Source organism: Accipiter gentilis, chromosome 7 (assembly GCF_929443795.1).
Source record: "Accipiter gentilis chromosome 7, bAccGen1.1, whole genome shotgun sequence".
Classification (NCBI taxonomy): domain Eukaryota; kingdom Metazoa; phylum Chordata; class Aves; order Accipitriformes; family Accipitridae; genus Astur; species Astur gentilis.
Genome location: NC_064886.1, coordinates 32194175 through 32204984, shown reverse-complemented (window position 1 = coordinate 32204984; position 10810 = coordinate 32194175).

The following is a 10810-nucleotide window of genomic DNA, read 5'->3' as shown; positions in this document are numbered from 1 at the left end:
TTTTCAATATGGTGGGGAAAATAGTGGGCCTAACATTAAAGGTAGCCTCAGTAGAGACTGTAACCAGAAATTAACTGTGTGATAGTGGAAGAATTTTATTGCAAATGGAGGCTAATTGAGAATAAATTTCAGGGATACTAAATGCATCTCAGGAAAAGATATGTATAAAATTATAGCATACAGGAGGTGTTACAATGGGTATTCAGCATATATCTCCTGAAAATACTGTGGTTTTTTAAAAGTATTTTATTAGTTTCCTTTTTTTTAAAAAAAACATATAATCCTTGTCAGATTAATATAATGCTTATTAGAAAACATGTTTCTTTATGTAGCCTTCCCAAATATCCGTAGTTTCATTCACATCTTTCCCTACAAATAGATATATACAGGATTTGACACAATAAAAGAAATTGAGCATTTGTAGATTTAGATCCTGCCGAGTGCTTACACAATTCAAGAGTAGAAGAAAGGGTTACTACAGTAAAGCATGCCTGTTGTAGCTACACAGCATGATACCCGCAGACAGACTAGGACTATATTTAGGGTTCCAGTTGAGTGCTGAGAATAGAACTAAATGAGTACAGAGGCCCAAATGTGTCACTGAAATAAATATTGGCAGTATGGATGTGTGATCAAAACATCCAAATATATCAGAGACTGACTGCAGAACTTAAAGTCAATAATAATCCAGGTAGGGATAAGATTTCAAATAAATCTAGTATTCCCTTCTTTTTATGTTTAGCACCTTTAACTTTTCCCCCCTTTTTTGTCATGTTCCCCCCTCAACTGACAGTAGTGTTCATCAGCCTGGGGATGAAGTGGGTTGACCTTGTAAGGCAGCTAGCTGCGCACCCAGCTGCTCTCTCAACTCTCTCCTCCACAGGACGGGGAGAAAATATAATGAAGAAGCTCATAGGTCAGGATAAAGACTGGGAGATCACTTACCAATTACTGGCATGGGCAAATGAGACTTGACTTGGGGAAAATTTAATTTGTTGCCAAAGAAAATAGATTTGGATGGTGGGAAACAAAGACAGAATTAAAACAACACCTTCCTCCCCTCCCCTCCTCTTCTTCCCAGGCCTAACTTCACTCCTTCCTTCCCGACAACTCTAGTCAACCAGGGCAGGGGTTTGGGAATGGCAGGTTGTGGTCAGTCGGTAACAGTTCATCTCTGCTGCTCTTTCCTCCTCACACTTTTCCCCTGCTTCAGTGCGAGTCTCTACAGAGGAAGCAGTTCCTTCAGGAAATACCTGCCTTCTCTGGCGTGGGGCCCCCCACAGGCTGCATCGTGGGTGTCTGTTCCCCGGTGGTTTCTCCAGAGGCTGCGGGGCAGCGTTTTGCCCTTTCTCATACACGTTTCCACAGAGGCTTCGACAGCCTCGCTGACGGGCTCAGCTGTGCCCTGCGCTGGGGCGGCTGCTGAACCGGCCAGAACCGGCCGGAACCGGCCCTGTGCAGCACGGGGCAGCCCCGGCCTCTCCTCACAGAGACCAGCCCTGCAGCCACCGCAAGAAAACCTGGACATGGACATCCAACACAGTGTACTAATTAGCTTTGTACTAATCATCTCTTAATGTCTTTATTCATGTAAGACTGCCACTGATATTAATGAGCTTGGTTTTTTGTGTGAGGAAGATGCAGGGACTTTTTTTAAGGTTCCATAAAATTCCTAACAAGACTGACATACTTTCTTCTAGATCAGCACTGTGAGAATGAGGGCTTTTTTCTGCGTTGACTAAGATAACATCAGATGCTTTTACAAGCTCACTCCATCTGATATACTGTAATACTACCTTGTATTAATAACAGTAGATGCGTCAGTAGGCAGTATGGTGGAAAGGCTTCCACTGAGTGTCAGTAGAAACCTTGGGAGGATCAATACAATCTAACCATCAGCATCTCTGTTCTAGTCTCTTCTTCACCACCTCCTTTGCTTTCCCTTCTGCCCAAGCTAGAGTTTTCAAAGGGAAACCAACTTAAACGGTGTTTGACAATATGACATTTGAAGGAACTGTTTCACAACAGTCATAGATTCCAGGTACACCATTTTGACCACTGCAAATGTGCTGTTTGGATTGTCTCCACCTGTTTCAAGGGTAACAAAGAAAGTGATGACAGGAAAACTATGAGGTAATCCTCCTGTAAGCATTGAACAAGAACTTGTTCCCAATTGCTGTAATGGAAATTAATGGAAACCTTCACAGTTCTTGTAGTAGATACTAGGGGATAGAAAAGTTTGTCTCTGTGGTTTTGCACACAAATCCCAAGGATCCACTTTATCTGCAGAAGTCAGAATTTAAATTTTCTTTTTTTCCTCTTTCTACACATACACGTTCTAAATAGCATAGTGAATTATCAGAATGAGAGACGATGTCCCCCCAGCAGTCTTAGGAGTCCATTCAGGAAGATACCCTGCACGTACCATGTTCTTTTGTTCCTCTCCTCCAAGAAGCAAACCAATAATGCACTTTCAGAGAACAAACTCACCCACTTCCCATGGAAGCCTAGTTCAGAAAACCTCCCTCTTCTCCAACTTTAAATAATTTCAAATCTGGAAAGCAATGAACTCTAAATATGTCTTTAACTGAAGGAATATTTAGACAGTATTTGTGAGCATGGAAACAGTATCTGTCATTTGGGCTAATAGCTTATCTTCTTTATGAAAGCAGGTAAAGATTGTGCTACATACAAGCATGTGGAGTTAATGTTCATTTAGGTTTACTAAAAATCTGCACTGTCATCTGAAAAATTTAGGTTATTAAATACATAATGCATTGTAACTATATGTGGAATGGCTATCTGTTTACTAAACTCTGTGCTTTTCTAAATTCCTTCTACAAAATATTTTTTATAAAGATACAACATGCCGTGTTTCGATGGAGTCCTGCAGGGAGAGATGCAATTAAGAATGTTATGCAATAATACATTCTTTTTCTTACACATAATGTATTTGTGAGCATGATACATGCAGGCAAAAGTGCTGAGTGCAATAATTCAGGTCTTTCCATCTCTGTACCATATTGGCTGCTTTAGCAGTTTTAGCACAAAGGTAGTAGTTCCAAAACCAGTATTAATGATAAGAAATGGAAAATAGTTCATTAATTTTTTGTACAATAATAATGAGCATGTTACTATCTAAAGGTTTGCCAGGTATTAGTTATATATTTCCATTTTAATAGAGATGGCTTATGTCTGAAAAATTCTCTGAAAGAGTGGTGATGAAGCAGAAATAGTCTTGATTTTTGGCTCTCAAATGCAATGTCATTGTCAGTTAATACTTCTTCATAAATTATAAAAAATAATGATGAGAAAAACCTATCTGGTTACTAGTTGTTTTCCTTTTGTTAAAGCTGGACATTGTATTTTTTGTCTTTTGTCCAGGTTTTCTTTAATTTTCCCAGATGTTGGACTTCCTGAACAATATTTTGTGTGGATTTTCTGCAGTTGCATAAATGTAAGATGAAGGAAATCTTCTTAAAATATTTACCCTAATTTTTGTTTTTCTAATGATAACATAACTTCTACTCCCTTCTCACTAACATTCACAAGAATTCCATTTTACTTTCTCCAAAACCAGGTCACCTAATTAAAATAAAGAGGTAAAAAACTTGCTTTATAATACTGAATGCAGTAGTTCAGTAGGAAAAAAAAATCCATTGAATGAGTTTTTAATACTCTGATAAATCATAGCAATACCTTTTATTGTCCAGTTAATTTACTACTATTTACTGTAAAAAATAATAATTATTAATAGCAGTGCTGTTTTCCTAACTTGGCTGGAGTTAACCATCGTGACCCTCGGTAATGCTGCAATGAAAGGTTAAACCTTTTGAACTGTAGATGTGAGTAAATGTCTTTGTGGGAAGTAACACAAAGTTTCAGAAGCTAAATTATTATTCTTTTGTGAATGAAACTTGAACCTGTTAGGTAGCTGTGAAAGCTTTATAAACAAATAACTGATAGCTGAGCAAATACATTTTATTATGTATGTAAGAGTTTATTGTATTGTACTTTTAAGAAAAAATTGAGATAACAATGTATTCAATTATAGGAATTTGTGACTTATTATGCATGAATATTCTGCAGATATGTCTAAATTAAAACCATGAGGAAATGAAAAATAATAATTTTCCCCTTACATTTACTTTTTGAAACTTACAAGTGATCAGACTGACTTCACAGAGAAATTGCAAAACATTTTTCTCATATTGACAGTTTGGGTATCTATGGTGATACGTTCCTGAGTGCTCACTGACACATTTGTTTGAATTGTGGGTGGTGGTTTCCTTTCTGCACTTTAAAGCAAATAAATGGATTCCACCTTTGTAGCTAATCCAGAAGGCAAGGGTAACCCTGATTTTTTAGGTTTCTCTATTTTGTAGATGCCAGACAGGGCACAAATTCAACAGTAGATAGCCAGGGAATACTGTTATGTCAGCTACAGGTATAGTCAGATAATGTATGACTGCTGAAATACTTGCTTGTGATTATGAATTTAAATTGTGATTAATTTAGAATACCTGTTATCTGCTTACAGTGTTGTGGAAGATAAATTACTTTTCATGTTAAGCCTTTTAAAACAGGAGGTTTTGGTCACTGTGGTTGAGTATGTGCAGAACTCCAATACTGTCAGCTACCTGTAACCTTTATTGCATTTGTTTCTTCAGTTTGTCTTTTTGTGGTATCTGTAGTTCATGGACCAGCTTTTTACTACTGATCAGTCATTTCAGGAAGTACTAGTAGTATGTTGTTAATTGATGGCTTATTTATAATCGGAACTGTTGATGTAAGTTCTCATGTTGATCTTCTAGTCTTTCAAGTTGTATGGTAGGAGTATGTTCATTTCCTTGGTACACCTGTATGTGAAGAACATGTAACCATAAATTCTCTATGGCTAGTTATCTGCTCTTTTTAACACTGCTTCTTGTATGATATACTCTTTGATATTAATTTTCAATAGATATAACTTCAGTAAGCAAGCTCCTACTCCAAAATTGCCTGTTCTCTGATGAACTATGCTGCAATCACTTTGTGCCAAGAAGAGTGATCAGTAAACTGTATGTGAAGATTGCCTCTATTCCTGTGGAAATTTCACTGAGCCAGGGCAGGAAATTCAGTCAGAAACCTTCAGGTGAAGATTGTGACTGGAAAGATACTAACTAGAATAATAGAAGTAATTCATAAACACTCCCCCCTGCCACCCAACCCCCCTGATATATTCTAGAAAGATTTGCCATAAGCTGATAAAGTAGACTTTCATCTGGGTCAACAGTATTGTACTGTGCAGTATTAATGTCTCAAAATTCTGAATAATTGATAACTTTTAATGTGGTTATTAACATTTACCTGGTTGGAAGCTGACATAGCCATAGGAACTAGACAGGATAGTAGTATGGGCAATGAAGATCTTTCTAAGGAAACGGTGACTCCATCTTCTGGCTGAAAAGAGAAACTTAAGAATTTTTGTTTGAGTCTTGAGGACAAAAGTAGAAAATACTTGAAGGTGTTTGCAGAATTAGCATTCAGAAAATGAAATGCAAATACCAGTAGCAAATAAATATTCCATCAGTTCCTCCCTTATTAATTTTACTTTTTTTTTTTTTTTTTTTTGACTGCAACAACAAGTTTCATATGCTAGGATAAAGTATATTGTAAGTACGTCTCATAAAAGAAATCTTTATTATGTTCATGTTAGATGGGAAAAGTTGGTTCAAATAATTTTTTGAGAACAATGATGTTATGTTGAAAGGAATTTAGAAATTTTGTCAATACCGTGGATTATTGATTGACAACACGTGGCAGTATAGCAGGTAATGAACACATGTCAGTATATGAGACATGTGGTTAAAATTTGTAAAAAGGCATTTAGGAGCCTAGTTCACCTCTCTTAGATTATTTAATCACTCCAGAAAATATTATTCTTTTGTTAGAAATTGACTTGTGTTAGGAAGATCTGTGATAATAAACGATGGGCTGAATTCTGCAAGTTAATTCCTTACTCACCCAAATGAGCTGCTGGCAGAGACTGAAGAAGTCTTCAGTCTATCTGAGGTAAGCAAAGCTATCCTTTCCATTCCCTCCTCATCTGTATGTTGAGTCCAGCTTCAGTGCAGAGAGGAAATGTCCCAGTTGATCTTGTGATGTTCTTATTTCAGTTTAGTATCTTAGCTGGAAATGCCTGTTTCACCACGTGGAGGCACAAGACAAAGCTGAGAGTTTTCTCTGAGTTGTTTTTACTCTGGATTTATACTCAAGTAAATCTTAAGTAGACACTTCTTTCAAGATGCACTTGCCCCCCAAGTGCTTAAAAATATCAACACTGTCTATCTCAAAGTCACATAAGATTTGAAAAAATTATGAGAAAACTAAATGATCAAAGTCCACATTTAGACTTTCTTTTATAGATATGATTTTGCAAACAATTTGTTATCTTAGTTCATATCAATTTTTAAGAGAATTGGGATGTCTGTAGCAAAGTAAAATTACCAAATTACATTGTAGCAGTATACCAATTTCAATGGATCTAGAATGTGACAGTAAAGATTATTTGTATGCATTGAGCTTTATGTACATGTCTAAACAACAACCCTATTTATGGTAGCTTGTAACCTATGTGTACAGTTGGATAAACAGTTTAAGTATTCATGTGCATTATTTTTATATGATGGAGTGCAGTACAGTAAGTACACCCAAAAGGATAATACTGCTCACTCCTCTTGTGCTGGAGAGACCAGCAGGGACTGGCCATTTAGGGCTATCAGTAAACCAATACTGTGCTAGGGTGAAAGGAAGCATATGAATCATAAATGTAACATGCTTCACCTGTTTTGTTGCTAGCTTTATGATTTCATGCTGCTTAAGCATTATGATTTTGTGATTGAACTGTCTGTTTTCCTCCCTTGCAGTGTAATAAGATGACATTGAAGAAAACCCTCCTCTTTGGGTTATAGCATGTTTAAATATATCAATGTTCGATCTGAATCCCTGAAATAGCCCTGATTTGCCCTCTATTCTTTTCAGTTTGTGAGTCTGCACTCTCTTCTAAATTACTGCATGGATACTTCAAGGAGAAGAGTAACAAGAGTGAAGAAGTTTTCTTCAGTTTGACAGTGTTTGGCTCCCATTTTATTGTTTGCTTTTTCTTCCATGTCATCTTCTGTATATATTTCATGGCTGTTATACAGTTAATAGAAACAAGGATAAAATGGCTGTGACATCTTTCCTGCCAGTTTAAATCCAGATGTCAGTATGAGATTTTATATTAAATATTCATATTTAGGAATACTTCCTTTTAAAAGAATACCCACATTTCCAATGAAGAGCTTTGTGCTAGAAGGCCCATTAGAAATGACAATGGTAAGCTGAGCTCTTTTTTATTAAATAAAATCAGCCTTTATGGCACTTTGAAACAGTTGATGCCACAATCCCCTTTTGACAATTTTGCAATAGGTTGGCATCGATTTTGTTTTAGCAAAAATTAAGGTAACTCCAAGGATGATTCAACTCTGTCAGACTGATTGTGTCCTTTTTGGCCATTATTCAGTAGGAGAGTGGCTGGACTGCTGCTGCCAAAATTCCTCATTTCTGCCATAGTCCTGATATATGACATATGCTCCCTCTATGCTACTGATGGAATTAGCTGTCAGGTTAAACCATCTTTAGAAACTCAAGCCATGCTGGTGTTCAGGTTTGCACCATGCTGATGTTCAATTTTGCTCCATGCTGTCTACTAGGCAACCAAAATGTGGATGAGCTGGAATTGGTATTTAGAGGTGTTCTTCCTCCAGTTCGTTGAGTATTCTCTAGCTTTATTGATGTTTAAAAACCTTGAAACAAAGAAGAAATCCCAACTCTGGGAAAAAAAGAACCAAGTGCTCTTCAGGGTTCTGTACTACACCTTAGTTTGACCCTAAGTACTCTCAACCCTGTAGTGTGAATGGGCAGAACACAGGGCCTGGTCATGTCCAGAGCTTTCCTACTATCTTTGTCATGCACTAAGTACTTTATACATTTATCTACAGAATTGTGATCATTAACCAATCATTAATATTACTGTTTCATTTAATTTTACTAAAAACTTGGTAGAGATTGTTCACCATAATTCACATTTTAATTAAGTGGGTGGGTACAAAATCAAAGCCAGAACCAGATTGGTAATAATGTATTTGTGTATAAAGGTGTGGATACACATCTTGTAAAAGTACAGACATGCCTAATTCCCACTATTCTTCAAACAGCTCTCAGAGCTCATTCCTTTTTTTTTTTTTATTACAAATTGGATGCTAACCTGCATCTTTTTCATCATTTTAGTGAGCCTTCAAAGTGGCTGCTGATCTGTCATTACTTTGCTGTACCTATAGATAAAATGGGTGTAGATATTCTATAGATAAAATGGGTGTAGATATTCTATAGATAAAATCAGTGTAGATATTATTGCTTGTATGTGTGGCAAATTATATTTGGTAACTTTATAACAGATTTCTCATAGCTATGGGCTGTGCAGTGATGAGTCGTGTCTCCATGTCTATGAAAATCTTTGTTAAGGAGCCTATATTTGGCGCTCTGAGTGCAAGTGGTAATTTTGCCAGAGACCTTAGTGAAAGGAGGAAGGAAGCAGATGTGGTCAGATACTTGTCCCCTCTTCTTATTTCTACAGTAGTGTCAGAAGCCTTGAAAGTTCCCAGACCTCCAGGTCCCTTCAAGCCATCTTGAGTTCTGACAATTGAGAATTATCTGTAGTTTAATTAGATAATTAACCAAAATGTGATACTCAACTCTATTATTGTAAAGCCCAGCAAAACCCAGCCAGTACACCATAGTTTTTAAGTTAATTAATGTTTGAAACTGTAACTGTTAGAAATTTTTCTTACTGTTTTGTTTCTGCTTATTACTTCAGCCAAGGAATAGATAAATCTGGAGGTTTTTGAACAGAAGATACTATCTCACTCCAGAAGATCTTTCTGTGCTTTTTCAAAGAAAAAGATGGAAGTTTTGTTTTGAATTCAGAGAAAGCAAGATCAAACTCTCAGTCAGTTTAGACGTAAGAAATGAACAAAGGGATTTGACACAATAACATATCATTTAGATTGTTCAGGTTACACATTTATTTGAGAGTTTTCTCCTCTTCTTCTGAATAATTTATTTATTTTTTATCAATTTAATGTTTTATGCCTTGGATTTTTATAGTACATTTGCATTTCTGATGCTGTTATTAGACAGGAGCAATAGAGCTTGATAACAGTAGTGAGGTTGACACAAATGTGTTGGAAGAAGTTACAGAGATGAGTTCTCTATCACTGTAGCTTTAGAGCCATTACTTACAGGAAAATTCAAGACCAATGACCACTGCATTTCAGATAAAAAAGTTGGTTTAACCAAACATTAGTTAAAAAAAATTTTTTGAAACAATTTACTTCAAGTTCTTTTTGTTTCCGTTAGTATTCTGAAAATTTTGGGTTTGAGCTTGCGGTGTTTTCTCATCATTACTGAATGTTAGAAACATAATTTGAAAAAAGAAAATGAGATTTTTTTTTTATACAATAATACAGCTGTGGGAGTGGTTAGATGAGAAGGAATACCAAGGAATACCAACAGAAGACTTGTTAACGATCATGAGTGTTGCCAACACAGTAACAAGTAAGAGAGAGATATAAAACAAAATAAGCATCCATTGTGTTCCGTTTAGACATTTTCCCATTCACCTTCCTGGAAAATTAAACTACTTTGTTTCCATTATGCTGAATTATTCCATACACATTGCTAACTGAGCTGAGATCAGAATACTAGACCAAATATAGAAGTAATTTGTTTAAAACCAGCAGTTATTAAGTTCTCAAAACTGCTATCTTAATCAGTGGTGTGTTTCTCTTCTGTTTTTCCCTTGGGATGAGATGACCCTACATATTATTTGTTTAGTAACCTGTTCAATTGGGCTTCTTGATAGTGAGTTACTTCTGACTGAATATTCATATTACTAACTGGTAAGTCTACTAAACTGGTAAACAAGAGTAATCAGCAATATAAAGAAGGCCTACAGGAAAAGGACATCTTAGACTCAGTTCATCTCACACTTCGACGTATTCTGCCATTTGAGACATCTTGGTGGTCTCTAAGGCATTCTCAATGGGTTGATATCCTCTTGATCTCTTGCACCCTTTTCAGCAGCTGGCAACCTAGGGTGTCTGAAAGAGACATCTATGTTTAGGAACATGTAATGAGCTCACTTAGTAAGATTGTAAAAGTTGGTAAAAGAAGTTGTCAGTAGGAATAAAAAGGGATGTGAAAAATAAACTCAGAGTGTTCGAATATACATCCCATCACCACCCCCCAATAGTTAGAAGAAGATGAATGAATTCTAGAAAGACAGTAAAACAGGAGGAAATTGTATTTCTTTTTTAAATTGTATTTTAAATAACGTGAAAGCTCCTGTTAAATCCTCTCAACTTTGTGCTATATCATATGATGAATTGTATCTCTGTGCAAATTCTGTCTCCTGAAGGCTGAAGACAATATTGTTCTGGACCTCTGCTGAGGAATACCACACAGATGTTCATGGATCATGATGTTCTATTTTCCATTGATCAATAACTGTCATCTGTCCCCTGAAGAAGCTATTCTCTGTGTTTAGAAAAAGAGCTGTCTCTGGGGGAACTGAGGAGGCACAGGTTTTAGTGATGTGTTCAAGATTATATGAGAAGTTTGTAGCAGAGCTAGGAATAAACCCCAGAGCTCTTGATCTCTGTTCTTTAACTACAAGACTGTGTTTTCTCTTTGATAACGCCCTCTTTCAGTTCTGCTCATACCTCAT